This window comes from Pinus tabuliformis, chromosome 5_2 (genome assembly GCF_031772625.1).
Source record: "Pinus tabuliformis cultivar Carrire ecotype Pingquan chromosome 5_2, CPIR1, whole genome shotgun sequence".
Classification (NCBI taxonomy): domain Eukaryota; kingdom Viridiplantae; phylum Streptophyta; class Pinopsida; order Pinales; family Pinaceae; genus Pinus; species Pinus tabuliformis.
Genome location: NC_142306.1, coordinates 1,121,466,102 through 1,121,473,795, shown reverse-complemented (window position 1 = coordinate 1,121,473,795; position 7,694 = coordinate 1,121,466,102). Strand labels below are relative to the sequence as shown.

General features: G+C 37.2%; 1 long non-coding RNA gene across 1 annotated transcript; it reads left to right on the top strand.

Moving 5' to 3' along the window:
* Positions 1-1,051: 1,051 nt before the first annotated feature.
* Positions 1,052-1,756, top strand: LOC149163153 (uncharacterized). The gene is made up of 2 exons (XR_016261629.1): positions 1,052-1,174; positions 1,347-1,756. It is a non-coding gene; the product is annotated as an uncharacterized LOC149163153 (long non-coding RNA).
* The last annotated feature ends 5,938 nt before the right edge of the window (positions 1,757-7,694 follow it).

The following is a 7,694-nucleotide window of genomic DNA, read 5'->3' as shown; positions in this document are numbered from 1 at the left end:
TAATAATCATGGCTATGCAAACCTCATGAGATTCTTACTAATAACCCCGGTGGTGCAAGCCCTAGTAAGCTCGATGTTGAAAAACTTAGTGTAAAACCTCCAAATCGCTGGTTTTGTTGTAGTGCTTATTGGAGAGTATATAAAAAATTTCACACCTTTTTATGAGATATGGGAGGAAAACATGTTAAAGATTTTTAATAAATATAAAATTTCCAAAATGATGCTAGTTACGTGTGATTCTTTTTTCATTGTTTGTGATTATGAAAAATGAAACTCAATGTTTTTTCATTAGTGCACACATATTTCATTATATAATTGCATATAGAAAAATCATTCCAGAGCCGATAACAATAAAAATGAAGAATTTATGGTCCAATGTTATATTTAAGGGAGATGTTTAAGGATGACGTTTGAATTTTGTTTTTCATTTTAAGACATTTGGAGCAAATATTAGGAAGGACTTTGAGAAAGGATTGTCCTTGATTTTCAAAAATGGAGTTGTTCCTTTCCAGCCATATGCCCCAAGTGACCATCAAAGGGAGAGATCATATGTTTTTTGGATGTTTTCTTTATAGCCATTTTTTTACACATATCCATAGAGTCCCCATGCCATTGATGTGAATTACTTGTTCGGTTTTTTTTAACCAAATTTTTTAACCAAACAAGAAAAATTAAAAAAATGCCTCAAGATCAAAGACTGAAACAAAGACCTATTGACATACCTTTTAAAGTATGGAAAGAACTTGTAAAATCATATGAGAAGTTGGATGCACAAAGAAAAGTCGGCAATGAGAGCATTCAGGTATTGAATTTTTCATTAAACATTATTTAGAATGTATTAATACTTATAAGTATCTTAGACATGTATTTGTGTGAAAATAAATTGAATTGGTTTATGTTTAAGGAAAAGGCATCCAAGGCGAGGTTAACCAAGACAAAAGTCACTCATCGTAGTGGCCAGAAAGGTTTAAAAGCACTGATAACCTTTGTAAGTATATTAAACATGTGATATTTTTTTAATAAATTTTGTACTAGAAGAAAGTCATTGTTATCTAATTTCTCCCTATTTACTGATTGATAGGAACTAAAATATGGAAGACCTCTAAATCATTTGGAAAAGGAGGTGCTGCAGCAAAAGAGATGGGTTGAATTTGTTGTTTGGATGGACTCTATGGTATGTAATCTTAGTTGGATTTCCAATATACTTTTAAACCATATTTTCATTTTATTTTTTAGTACTATTAGATATTATATCTTACCTCATTTTATGGTTAACATTGTATAACAAAAACATGCGTTGTGTTATGTAATTAATACTAACATGTAATATTGATTTTTTTTGTCAGAATGCTATAGGTAATGATTTCCAAGACGATGATCCAAATTATGTTCAACATATATCAGGAGATGATGAGGATGAGGATGAGGATGATGGTGGTGAAGGAGGAGATGATGATGATAGTTGCGGTGTTGGTGATGATGTGGATCAGAGTAATGAGGATGGTCAAGATGATCATGAGGATGATCTTGGTGGTGGTAGCTAGGCATGCACATGCATTGTTTTTTATGAAGAAATTATTGTGTAGAATGACATTGTTATGTTTAGATGGGTGTTGTGAATTTACCCTATATCAATGAGACATTTTGATTTTGTAATCATACGATGAGTTTGATTTATGTATGTTGTTAATTTATCGTAGAATAACGATATTCATGAAATATTTTGATTTGTTAATCATATTTGAATTTTACTTGTTTTGATTAAAAATAATACTGATTTTATTAGTATTATGTTGCTATTTTATACATGTTTTGAAAATTGTTAATGACACATTGTTATTTTTTTGGATGGATGTTGTCAATTTCTCTTAAATTTCTTTACAAATGATTTTGAATTGTGATATCTGCTTTAATGATATTTAGAAACTATCATATATTTCACTATGAATCTACAAAGGGGGTCATATATGTAAAGAAAAATATACTCTATATAAGAAGTCAAATGCGGATGTAACCATGGATGCAAAATTGAAAGTAAAATTGGATGTTAAACTAGGAATTAATACAAAATGCAAACAATTGACATACAAAGTGTTTTAAATTAGAAGTGAAAAATTGTGCAATAGTTGACACAAAGAAGGGAACAAAACATGGCATACAAAAGGATATCAAATTGGGCAAAAACAAGGACACATAAATGGGCACCAAATTAGATGCAAAAAAAGACAACAACTAGATGTAAAATAAGATGCAAAGTTGAGCGTTAAAAAGAAGCAAAAAACGTTACAAATTAATATGCCAAATGATGATGCAAATAATGGTGTAAATTTGGGATGCAAACTTGGGTGCAAAAAAGGAAAAAAAAAAGATGTAAGAAAAGACATAAAACAAGATGCAAAATGGGGCTGAAAAAAGGTGAAACCAAGGATGCCATATTGGATGTAAAAAATGATTCCTAATCACATGCAAATTTAGGCTCGAACTTAGACACAAAATTATATGCAAATGTGGATACAAAATGAGCCAAAAAAGATGCAAATTTGGATGGTGAAAATGATGTAAAACTAGACACCAAAAAAATGCAAAATTGGATGAAAAAGTCGGTGTAAATAATGGTGCAACATTGGACACAAGTAGACACAAAAAAATGGTGCAAAAAGGGGCATAAAATAGCTTAAAATTGGATGCAAAACTTGGTGCAAAAACAAATACAAAAGTAGACGTAAAAAATGGCTCTAAATTGAATGTATCATTAGACACAAAATAAGATGCAAAGGTGGACACAACACATGACTCAACATAAGATGCAAATATAAATGCAAATTTGGATGCTCAAAATGATGTAACATTAGATGCAAGAGATGGTGTTAAAAATGATGCAAAATTGGATGAAACAAATGACGCAAAATATGGTGCAAAATGAGATGGGAAAAATGGAGACAAATCAAACGTAAATGTGGATGTAAAAAATGGTCCAAAAAAGATGCAAAAATGGGCACAAAAATGGATGCAAAATTTGGTGCTAAATCAAATTCAACACATGGTGCAAAGATAGGCACCAAAGCTGGTGCAAAAATAGAAGCAAAAACTAGTGTAAGACTAGATACAAAACCTGGCGTAAGACTAGATGCAAAAACTGACACAAAATGGATGCATAAAAAGACGTTAAATTGGATTCAAAATACAATGTAAACTTGATGCAAATGATGGTGCAAAAATGGAAGCAAAGAATGACACAAAATAGGAAGCAAAAGAGAATGAAAAATAGATGCAAAAAATGACACAAAACTAGAAGCAAAACCTGTCATAAAATAAGATGCAAATCTTGGTTCAAAATTTGATGCAAAAAATGATGCATAGTTTGGTGTAAAAAATGATGCAAAATCTAGCATGAAAAAGGATGCAAAATCAGGTGCAAAAAAGGACGCTTTAAAAATTGTACAATAGAGCCAGATTTAGCGCCAGGTTGCTCATCACAATTACAAAAAAAATGCACTAAAATCTGGCGCTAAATCTGGCGCAAATCGCTGGTTTTGTTGTAGTGCTCCCCTCACAGCTGAAGTACTTCATGATCAACTTCATGAGTGGAGCATATTCATCTTTCAAATATCGGAATGGGAAGACTCTTGTGAGCTTCCTCAAGGAACTAGCCCTAATGTAAGGCTCATAATGCAGCCGATCAACATTCTGTTTCTTGTGCCATGGTTCTCCAACATTCGGTATGCCGGTTGCTAATGAGACAGTTTCAGGTGTCAGTGTGAAGGTGACCCCGGCCAAGATAGAGTGATCTCCATGTAGGTGAAGCACAAAAAGACGGGCCAACTCATGATGAACTCGAACATTAGCCACCCTTTGACAAAACTCAAAACATGATAGATGCTGGAAACATGACATAGCAAGAGGGCAGGCCTGCAATTCAGTGAGGGTGGTTGGCTCATCCCTAACATGTTTGCCACTTTTGTGATGTCTCCGGGGAGCCTGTTCTTCCGAGGATGAATCACTTTGTGTTTCCATCTCATACTTTGATGAATGCTCAGATTCCATGACTACTGTATGTGTACTGTGCTTGGACTGCCCTTTGATGATGGTATGAAACTAGGTGTTTTTGTGAGATCTACCACCAAGGGGAACAATGCAATAGGGAGTGTTAGGAAGGGGAATAATATGATGGGAATAGGGGTTATGGGGGGGAAATTTTGTTTAGGGACATGTAGGCGGGTTTGGGGATTTACATTGACCAATGAGTGGAGGGATAGGGAATATGGGTTTAGTAATGTTTTAGGGTAGGGAAAATAGGGAAAAATGGGGTAGGGGGGAAGGGAACAATGAAAAGGAGTGAAAAAATGAGAGGTTAAAAAGGAATCTTGGCATCAACACAACAAGTCTTCAATCCTAGAGCAATAGCTTTGGTGATTTCAAGTGGTAGGGTTTAGGCGTCTTTTTTATTGCAATTATAAACGGCCATAACCATCATCCTATCCAAAAAATTGGATGAGCAAGCCAAGAGATAGACCCTACCTAGCAATTGGAAGGAATTCCAAAAGATTTGATGCAATTGGGAACAATTTCGGGCCTCTGTGGGTGTGCACCGCACAACAAACCCAGTGCGCCACACTCGGTATATGCATCGCGCCCGTGTTAACTTTACACTGCGGGGTCGCGCTCTGTGTGCCACGCTCCCTATGTGCGCCGCGCCCCTCTGTGTGTGCGCCGCGCTCCTGAAAACGACTCCAAACTCACTCCAAACGCGTGCTTTGCACTCTCAATCACTTTGCTATGTTTCTCTATGACCTTGGTGTGCACAATGATTTGGTTGCTTGTGGAAACTTGTATATATAGACCTTGGAGTCATGGGTTTAATTTTGGCTTCTTCAAAACCCACTTTAATAATGTTTCGTTTTGACACTTTTCACTGATTTTATGCAACACTGAATTTCACTTTTCCCTTTGAATTTTTAGCTTAAATGACAAATTTTTTTTTTTGGCACTTTTGCAGGGGTTGCATGACATGGAATTTGGCCAAGGAAACCATGACTGCACCTGAAGAAATCAACTGGAGACTTTTTTGAAAATTATCACAGATGACACATTGTTTGACTTTTCTTCAAAACAGAGTTTTGAAGAACAGTCGTAATCTGTCAACATGACGATGAAATTCTTTGAATCATAACTTTGTAAGGGCCTCTCTCTGGCCTGCATGGCTTTATTGGACATGGTTGAAGACCAAATTGACTAATCCCTAGACCTAATGACTAAAAATGACTCGGTCCATTGAAAGACCGAACATTGACTGTCATGGACTTTAGTGAACCTTGACAAAAGACTTGAGCTAGCAGGTGCCAGACATGAGGGGAACTGACTAACAAGAACTTTTCCGTCAGATTATGGCATGCCCCTAGCGGAATGCAGCTGAGTGAATGGAGCGGGACTCCTAAAAATGAAATGCAAAAAGAGTTTTGATCTCTGACGGAGGACTGACAAGGCCGACTCTAACATTGGATCCAATGGGGATGGTAGCTCCTTGGAGGTGCCAAGAACGGTAGATCTTTGGGAGAGCAGACAGTGCCTTCGTCCATTGGGCTATGGAGTCATCATTTCGACAAACGACATGCAACTCTTGACTCATTTATTGACTCGGACTGACTCAAATATGGACTTAAAATGACTCAAAGACTCACTAGACAAACTCAAACCAAAACTGAAATAAAATGGTATTTACAGTGACAGTGGAAACAGTAGAAACAAATCAGAAGTGGTACCGGTTGAGCAGCCAACCATTGATCGGCCCTCCTGGACAATCTTCCCCATTCATTTCCTTCAAAAGAAATGCATTTCGACCCCGATATGCTGCAATCTTGAAGGGACCTTTCCAGAGATTCTCGAATTTACCGTGCTTACCCTTTTCCTCATTCTTGGCATCCCACTTCAGTACTACATCATCCAGCTGAAATTTGTCTGCCTTTGCTTTTCTGTCATAAATTTTCTTAATTTTCTCCTGCAACTTGGATGTGTTTTGGAAAACTTCTTCTCTGGTCTGCTGCAAATGGATCATTTGATTCAATCTTCTCTACATAGGGTCATCTTCACTGCCGGCTTCCTGAAGAAGTTTGACTACCGGGGCTGCAAGAGAGATAGGAAACAGGGCATCAACTCCATACACAAGCTCAAAGGGGGACATACCAATGGATTTCTTCTGACTGACCCCTTCTACCCAAAGTGCATTTACCAACTTCTTATGCCAGCACTTCTTGTTGATTTCTAGCAGCTTCTTAATGATATTAACCAAATATTTGTTAGAGGACTCCGCCAATCCATTGCCTTACGGATGATAGGCAGTTGAGTGACCCAAAATGATGTGATATTTATGACAAAACTCTACCATCCTTTTTGATTTGAAAGCTGCTGCGTTATCAGTGATTAATTTATTCGGGCAACCAAAGTGAGACAAGATGTTATTTTCAAGGAATGAAATAATTACCGCATCTGTAGCTTGTTTGGTGGGAATTGCTTCGATCCATTTCGTGAAGTAATCTGTTGCCGTGAGAATCCATCGATGCTGACCAGAAGAAGCGGGATGAATTTCACCAATGAAATCCAACCCCCATTGCTGAAAAGGGGCACTCACCTCAATGGGCTTAAGCGACAAAGGCTATAATTTCTGCCTTCCTTAAAAAATCTGGCATTTATGACAGCTCTTGACAACCTTATATACATCAGCAAACAATGTTGGCCAATAGTATCCTGCTCTCAAAACTTTATTTGCTGTTGTTTTCCAAAAAAGGTGACCACCACAATCCCCTTCGTGGAAATCCTCCATGACCTGCTTTGCTTCTTCTTCCACCAAACAGTTCAAAAGAACACCACCGGGATCTTTCCAATAAAGTGCAGAATTTAGAATGCAAAACTTGGCAGCCTTTAATTTGAGCGTTCTAGCTTTGTTTCTAGTCATGCTGGGTGGTGGTGACAAATTTTGCAGCACATATATGATGTCTGAATACCACGAAGAAAGAGAAAACATTTCAGATACCTGAATTGACGAACCTTCCTCATTCTCATCGGACATAGCAGCGATCAGATTTATGTCTAAGGCGTGTAAGTTTGATTCGGCCATTAACTTTGCCAATCCCTGTCCTTTAACCAGCTTTGTGGGCTTTATCTCCACATCATATTCTAACAAAGCTGCAATCCACTTGCCTCGTCTTCCTTCCGGATCGGTCTGCACTAAAACATCTTTGACAGCAGCGTTAGGAACATAAGCCAAAATATGAGAATGCAGAATGTATACCCGAAAGTATTTCAATGCTTTCACAAGTGTGAGAGCTTGCTTCTCAATGATATTGTACTTTAAGGCTGCATCTCTTATAGTCCGGCTGAAGAAAGCAATTGGTCTTTTGTGATCATCTCTTTTCTGCATCAACACCGTTGCCATAGTATGCTCTGAAGTGAATGAAAACAATATAAAATCCTGAGTGTATTCCGGGCTGATTAGAATTGGAGCTGAGGAAAGAGCCAATTTGACTAAATTGAAAGATTTTACAGCCTCTTCCATCCACTTCACTTGGCTGTCCTTCTTAAGCATGTTTGTGATCTCTCTTAGGTGCTCAGCAAGATTAGGTACAAAGCGGCGGAAAAAATTCATCTTACCATTGAAAGACTGAATCTCCTTCTTATTCCCGGGCAGATAAATTTGTTGA